General features: G+C 32.9%; 1 protein-coding gene across 1 annotated transcript in view; it reads left to right on the forward strand.

The window, feature by feature from the left end:
- MS3_00003376 (uncharacterized protein) overlaps window positions 1-7,743 on the forward strand; it is an 87,199-nt gene extending 79,456 nt beyond the window's left edge. Inside the window, exon 29 of the mRNA XM_051211145.1 lies at window positions 1,513-7,743. The gene's annotated coding sequence lies outside the window, so the exon portion shown is untranslated. The remainder of the gene's footprint in view (window positions 1-1,512) is intronic.
- Window positions 7,744-7,958: the final 215 nt, after the last annotated feature.

Consider the following 7,958-nt stretch of genomic DNA (forward strand, 5'->3'; position numbering starts at 1 on the left):
AATCGTTAATCTGCAAAATTTCAATCCATCGTCTCAAACTTGACTGTTCCTGTTGCAAACATCAATCTATTGTCTCAGATTTCATTGTTCATGCATTTTCATACCAATTGCATTCCGTTCCCGTTCTTTCCTCATAGACCCTCTACTGACATACATTCTATGCCTGACCACCGTTATATACTACTTGCGTGGATATAAGTAACCCACACCACACAGTTATATTTAGTTTACTTGTCACAAACATAACGGAGCATATTCTAGTTTATATTGTTCATGATAATCAAAACATTATTATAAAAAAAAACTAACTTTATCAACAAAACAAATACTTGCACTCATTTACATACATTGCGTAGCATAAACCTAAATTGAAAACAAAAACATGACTAGTGAATTCAATTATTTTCTCCTAAATTTTGTCTGAATAAATTAATTTCTGTTTAGAAAATGAGACAAAGTGATAAGGTACAACAAAATCGAAATACTTAACTACTAAATCTAAATCAAAATAAATAGAATTTGAGCGAAAAATTATCGTCATTTTTACTTTGGTGTTGCAATCTGAATAAAATGAGTTATACGTTCAATCATTAGCTATGTAATTCATTTTGGAATTGATAATAATTCAGGATGCTGAATGACACTGGTTCAAAATTTCAAGTAAGCTTAATTAAATCTGATTCACTAGTACGTGATATAGTTGATCTAGATGTTTATGACCCATCAATCTTGACTGAACTACTAAAATAGTTAAGGAATTTATTTCATCAGTGTACTATTTTCCATAAAATACAAATAATTTAACAGTTGAATTCATGAGTCGATTAAAACTAGACCACCATGGAAAACCTGAAAGCACTGGATAGCCGTTTCACCCCAGCATGGAACTCATCAGCAGTGCGCATCCACGGTAGCGAACGCGGGCTTCGTCCCGTACTAGAACGAAACGGCTGTTCAGTGCTTTCAGGTTTTCCATGGTGGTCTAGCTTTAAATGACTCATGAATTAAACTATTAAATTACTAAAATCTTCACAAAACCCCATTCTGAAAATGCAATTAAGACAAGTAGAACAAGTAATGCTCTAAACTCCAAGAATGAAGTATTGTGTTATTAACGAGTATTTTTCCTCAAAGCTTATATGAATTCTTATGGAAATGACCATTACTGAAGGGGATGCTTAAGACTTTTACATTTGAATGGCTCAATAATTCTGTGCTAACTTTCAACCTCCTCAGACATGTGCGCTATATACGACGTTTCTTTGACTTTCAGACGGATTGTTTTACCAGTAAAGCGTAAAAATTTATGACAGTTCTCTGGACTTTTGTTCCGATTCAGAATTTTAACTGACCTCCGAGTTTTTGAGAAACACTTTCACCATAATGAACTGAATATATCCACTTTATTTTGTCATAAGGAATTATTCATTGTATAATTTATATCGTTAAAAGAAATATCAAATGTACTGTTTTAATAAATTTTCCATTCCCATTGTTTCTATGAAATTTCAGATTGTCGACGTGGGCAATCTCTCGTGGTACATGCAATTAACGAGGGCAGGCTTGCAGCACGTCAAGTGGATCTTGATTTAATGGGTAAAACACAACTTCCAGGCCCTGGTGGAATAATAAAAACTGCGAATTTAAGATAAATTTACAGACTATTTAGATGCTCTTGCTTGCGCGCTTCTTTACACATACACACATTAACTTTAATTTACTGCAACGGATCTGACTAGTGCTCAGAAAGGACGCCTAGAATAATCGTTATCTTCATCCTTACGTTTGCTGATTTCAAACCTATTCTCTGAATTAATTTCATGATACGAAGTTGCTTTTAGTAAACTCGTTTAATTTCATCTTATGTTAAACATTTTGTTATTGTGAAAAATATCCATAAAATTTAGAAGTTGTTCTACTTTATGGGAAACGCTAATTGAGAGAGAATCAACAAATGTGTTATATTCGGTTTACTTTATATTTCTGTAACAGTTATCCTTTTGAGGAGAGTTTCACATGACTCTGTTGAAGTATGATGACGTACATCTATATACATAGATAGATAATCTAGAATATCCTTTTTGAAATTTTCTTCACTTTTTTATTCGATCATCAGAATTTCTTCAGTAAGTGAAATACAGAGGTCTCGTCTCCTGTGACATTCATTCTCAGCATTCCATCATAAAATATATAATCTGTCTAGTACATCATTTTATTTCTCGATATAGTTATATTCAATGCTGAATTCTGTTTAGTCTTTCTTCTGTTTAATGCGTGTGATTGTCTATATGCTTTGTTACTTCTTATCTTCCGTTATTCTTCCAATTTTTGGTTCTGGAGTAAGACAACCAGTCAGTAAAAATGAAATGAACGAAAAACTAACACCTTTTCATTGAGATTGTAAGATGTTTATTGTCATTCAATGAAGCAGATAAAGTGAACACATGTTACTAGTGGTAGGGAAGAGGAATGTTGGGAAATTTACTTCTGTTGATTAATTTATATATATATCATCCCATTTACGGTATATAAATAAGATTGCCTTTATTTTTGTTGTTATTATTACTGTTATCATTATCAGCATCCTTGCAGTAAATATATCGTATTTTGTGTGTACTTTGAATTGCACACATGTTTATCTCATTTATCGTTTCTGTTAACTTCACCCAGGCAAGTTGCCTATCTTTCTTTTTTCTCTGTCTCTCAAGTTTTTCCTTATTGGTCTGTTTGATAAATGTTACACATAGTAGAGTGAAAAAGTATTCTACAAAAATAATTATTTTTAACGCCAGTAATAAAGAAATACATTGAAGGTATTTTGTTTCACATTTTGGCTTTTTCTCAAAATAATCCATTAGGTTGGTTGATACTGATATGGGCATAGAAGTGAGGATGTAAAAATGTTTAGGCTAGAGCTAGATAAACGAAACAACCATCTGTGAATTAGTGGTAGTTAAAATATATATATTCTGTTAATCAGACCGGCTCTACAACTATGTCCTATCATCCGTTCCAGTGCACATTGATTAAATGAAGACGAGTGACTGATTGAGATATGCATCCGTATAATTATTGATCACTGAAGAGTAGAATGGATCCTACCAACTGCGTTTGTAATGTGGTCATCAAGCTAAATGGTTACATTGGCTGAGTACTTTTCAATAGTAATGTCCTGTTTGCTTATTCCTTCGAGTTGATCAAATTTTACAGATTAAGTTTCAATACAACCAACAGTCTAGGTTGTGCTAGATGATTCGAGGTTCTCACTAGGAAACCCTAGACCAGGGTTTTCTATTAGTTGGCACCGACTAACAAGATGCATCTGTAGTCTTGAGGAGAATTATCTTAGTCCTACAGACCAGTTACAGCTCAAAAGTGACGTCTTATATTACTAGACCCGGCGAATTCTATGAGGCACACCACTTCCTTGAGCATCGAAAGTACCCCTTTGACGTGCTAACTAGCACAAAAGTCCAGGATTTCCTGACGATTATCTTCAATCATCAAATTTAAATGGTTCCGTATCATGTTGGAGGAGGTTTAGTATTTCATCTTCCCAACCAATCGACAATAATTTTTAAGTCTAGGCTATTCACATCATGGAATTTCGCAGCAAAATATATCTGTAAAGTTAGCAAATCTTACATTTCATCAGACTTGGATCCGCAATATTCAGTGTCACAATCAGTAACCTAATGACAGCCTGCGTCGAACTCCTTGTATTATTTATCATTTTTGTTTTTAATGGTTTGATAAATACATGGTAATTAAAGGCCAGTCACTCGATACTCTCTTTATTGTTGCATACGATTGCAACACCCCTAAAATGACGAGAAATATATTCTTTTCAAATTCAAATGAAAACCTTATTTTCAATAATAACGTGCGATCCGATGATTCTTAGTACTGTTAAGGTAAATGATTGCGTGAAAGCATCACATTTAGATGTGGGATATTGTTTATTTATAAACCTCTGTCAACTGAATTCTGTCAATCAACCATGAATCATCGAATACAACCACTCAAATTAAAAACTAGAGTACTGAAGTTAATTTCTGTCAGTAATAAAAATATAAACATGACATTAGTTGTCAACCAATAACTAGGTTTTGTACTGAAAATATCACTTAAGAAATCAGTATCAGAGAGTAAGAAACTACTAATGATATCAAAGTACTGTGTGCTGTCTGAGGAACCATGTAAGCTTATCATAATATATCCAACCAATTAAATAGTTCTATTTTAAAAATATATTCCTTTAATAAATGGAGAAATTAAAGTAATTCGAAATGACTATTTAATACTACTATAATCTAAAATTACAATACTATAGTGAAGTTTATTCCTCAAAAGTTTTACGTTGAACAGATTGGTTTAACTTTGTGCACCCAGCAATGCCTATAAAGTTATTTTCTTATGAGTTTACAATGTTATTCTGTTGATATCTTCGTAAACATACATGTTTGGTTCTTCCTTATACTTATATTTAAAAAATATCCAGGTTAGTACAAAGCACAGGAGGATTTCCAAATTCATCTGAAATAATCTAAAAACTATAGACAATGAATCTTTGCTACTTTTTAGAAAATAGCATAAATCCTACGACTGTCAAGCAGTTGGATAAAAGAACCAGAAGCATCTTTGTTCGAGTCGACCGTTTATGAAGTGTCTTTTCCCATTGAATTTCACTAAAGTGTGTCTTTGTTATTGAGAATTGAACGGTCAATACATTTCTCTGTCGCACTAACATAAATAAATCTCGAAAACTTATAAACACTATTTATGCTGAGAATTTTTTGAGAAACGGTATTTAGTCCTCTGCTATCACCAATTTGATTTAATAGATGACGGTTACAGTTGATCAGAAACATCCGATATCATAGTATCGGTCTTGAACTGTTTTTAGAGATCATAGTGACACTGATGTATTACATTAATATAAAGGAAAATGATTTCTCAAATTCATTCATTCATCAAACTTAAAAAACCGTGATTCAAACACTTCATTTGTTACTTAATCACACATTTTGTCTACGCTGTCGTCCCATCCGAGAATTTAGACTTTAATGGACAATAAACATAATTAAAAGTATTCCTACCGACGCAGTAAGCATTTATAGGAGTAAACTCGATGTACCATTTTGCTTAGCCTCGGTTAAACCCACTAATCCTTTGAACGACAGAGGATAGAACTTTCTCACTACTAAATTTTCATCTGTGATAAAGGTTGGAGTTTATATATACTCTGACTCCTGTCAAAATAACAATATGCTTTGCTAGTTACAAAGAACTTAACAATTCTAAAATAAACATACAAAACCGAACATCCTTTTCGTGAAATCTGAGTTTTGATTTTATTAGATGTCTTATGCTAATCTTATTGACAGTACCTTCGTAATTATAGGGCCCATATATTTGCTGATCCATTCGTCTTGTATAAAAACTTGTGATTCCATGAGTTTGAAATATTGTCTCTTGCTAACACTTTAATGTCAACATAAAATTTTAACATATAACTCGTTTCGACTAGTGATTCTACTCACCAAACTAATACTGTTTCAATTAGTCTTTATTACTAGGTCGGTATGGCTGCTCTATTTTTAACTTACCCATTAAACAACTTTTCCTTGTATTTCAATGCAAAACTTCTCAGAAATCTATTTTATAAAATCAAAGTTCATTTTAATACCTCTTAGAGATCTGAAATCATTGTCTCAATCCCCATTTTTGCCAATGAAGTTTATATCTAAACGTGATTCGTCATTAAATTTACTTAGTATTATTTACTTGTATTTTCCATTGTTGTTCAGGACTGAGACTGATCAGTCGCTTATTGGCATATGGGCATCAACAATGGGGAGATACAAATAAACAATGACAAGTCAATTTAAACTTCAACCCACTGCACAAACTAGTGGCTATCGGAACTCAGTGGCTAAGCGGATAACATGATGGTGCTTGAAGCGGACAGTACTGGGTTCGAGTTCCGGAGTGGACATCAACTCTAGGACGCGGGTACACCTAGCTAACGAGTCCCAAATGAGATGGATCCCACTACTAGCCACCATCTTTGCTTGTAATTCGTCAATATCTTACTAACTTCAATTTTCATACCCGGTATATTTAGCTGAATTGTTAGTTATCCCTTACTAAACATGAAGTGAAATTCTTATGAAAATTACACAAACAGTCATTAGACTGAGAAAATTCTAACCTCGTCTGGTCATCAGCTTGTTACAACTTTCCTCAGATATATTCCTATATAACATTCCGTAACACCAAATTCTGCATCCTGTCTTATATTTTAAATTTTGGTAAATTGTGATTAGATGACCCATGGCCCTAAATAACGTGTCGTCTTAATTCGCATTATTTTTAGTCCAAAAGTTTGCGACTACTTAAAATATTCAGTCTGACAATAGACTATTAACCGAGTTCTTTGTTGAAAAAAAACCATGCTTATTTATTTGAAGCAAAATGAAATACGCGTATGCACAACCAAAAAGTATATATATGTAGTGACATTTGTCATAACATATCCACACTTATCTTACTATTAAACCAGTTGATGCTGTATACAGCCTTGAATCATAGTTTGAACGCCTTTTATGTTTTTATTTCTTAGTATAGGTATGATTAGTGTCACCAATGTTCAATGTAAAATCAAATTCTATGACTTGTCATTTGGAATGCAAAAAGCGCAACAGTTTAAACTGGTAGTACATAAACTTTCAAAAAACATTCATTTCTTAGGATAATCCTACTGTTTGAAATTTTCTGGGAGAATCTATCTTCTATCCAAAGAATTATTAGATCGAAATTTTTTTTTATGGAAATAAGGAACTTAATTATTTAGTGTTCATACTGTCGTAAAACAGGAAAACTGGTTTGTTCTTATAATATTATTTGTGAGTTGAACTATTTTGTGTATGTTTGTTTGAAAAGTAGGAGAGAAACATCAATGAAAGTAATCAACGCTAACTGTAGTAAAAATATATAAATCAGCAACTACCGTCCATAGTTTCAGAAGATGGAATGTTTTAACAGTCTTTGACAAGGAATATACAAAATTCGAAGTAAAAATTTAAAATAGTATGCTCGTAAACTTTGAAGACGTAGGGATTTAGTAGGCTGTGTATGATTCTAAAAACTGAGTACCATAATTTTAGATTCGTCATTTTAGATCATTTGTACTGTTCTATGACAACGTACATGTCAATCAAATTGTCAACAAATACATATTATGGACACTTGTAGATTAGATAAGAAAATGAAAGGAAATCCGTTTCCTTATTTGGTAGACTAGTCATGAATTCTAATGCTTCACAAGGATTTTCTTCCTATTCAATTAGCTCACGTATAATTTCGCTCATGATAAGCTACACAATGAATTATTTGCAGTCGGATGAAGATTTTCGATATTAAACAACAGCTTAAACCAAAATATAAAGATAAGGTATCATAATTGATTGAATAAGAAAATCTCAATGGGTGAGATCATGATTCAATTGAAGCTGAACCACCATGGAATACCTGGAAGCACTGGATGGCCGTTTTTCTATTGTGGGACTCCTCAGCAGTGCGCATCCACGACCCCGCCCCCGCGAGATTCGAACCCAGAATCTACCAGTCTCGCGCACGAGCGCTTAACCACTAGACCACTGAGCTAGCATCCAACGGTGTTAATGTCTAATTACTGAGGAGTCTCATAATAGGACGAAATGGCCGTCCAGTGCTTCCAGGTTTTCCACGGTGATCTAGCTTCAATTGACTCATGATCTCAACCATTGGACTTACTATCATATCAACAAAACCCTTCTGATATGAATATGAAAATCATCTGTTCAATTTTCAGAAATTTAGATAAACTTTAAATGACTATTAATTAACTTTAATATGAAATGTTGTTCACTTTCATTTCTAACTAATTTGCATATAAATATTAACAATAAAAATTC

The sequence above is a fragment of the Schistosoma haematobium genome, chromosome ZW (genome assembly GCF_000699445.3).
Source record: "Schistosoma haematobium chromosome ZW, whole genome shotgun sequence".
Lineage (NCBI taxonomy): Eukaryota > Metazoa > Platyhelminthes > Trematoda > Strigeidida > Schistosomatidae > Schistosoma > Schistosoma haematobium.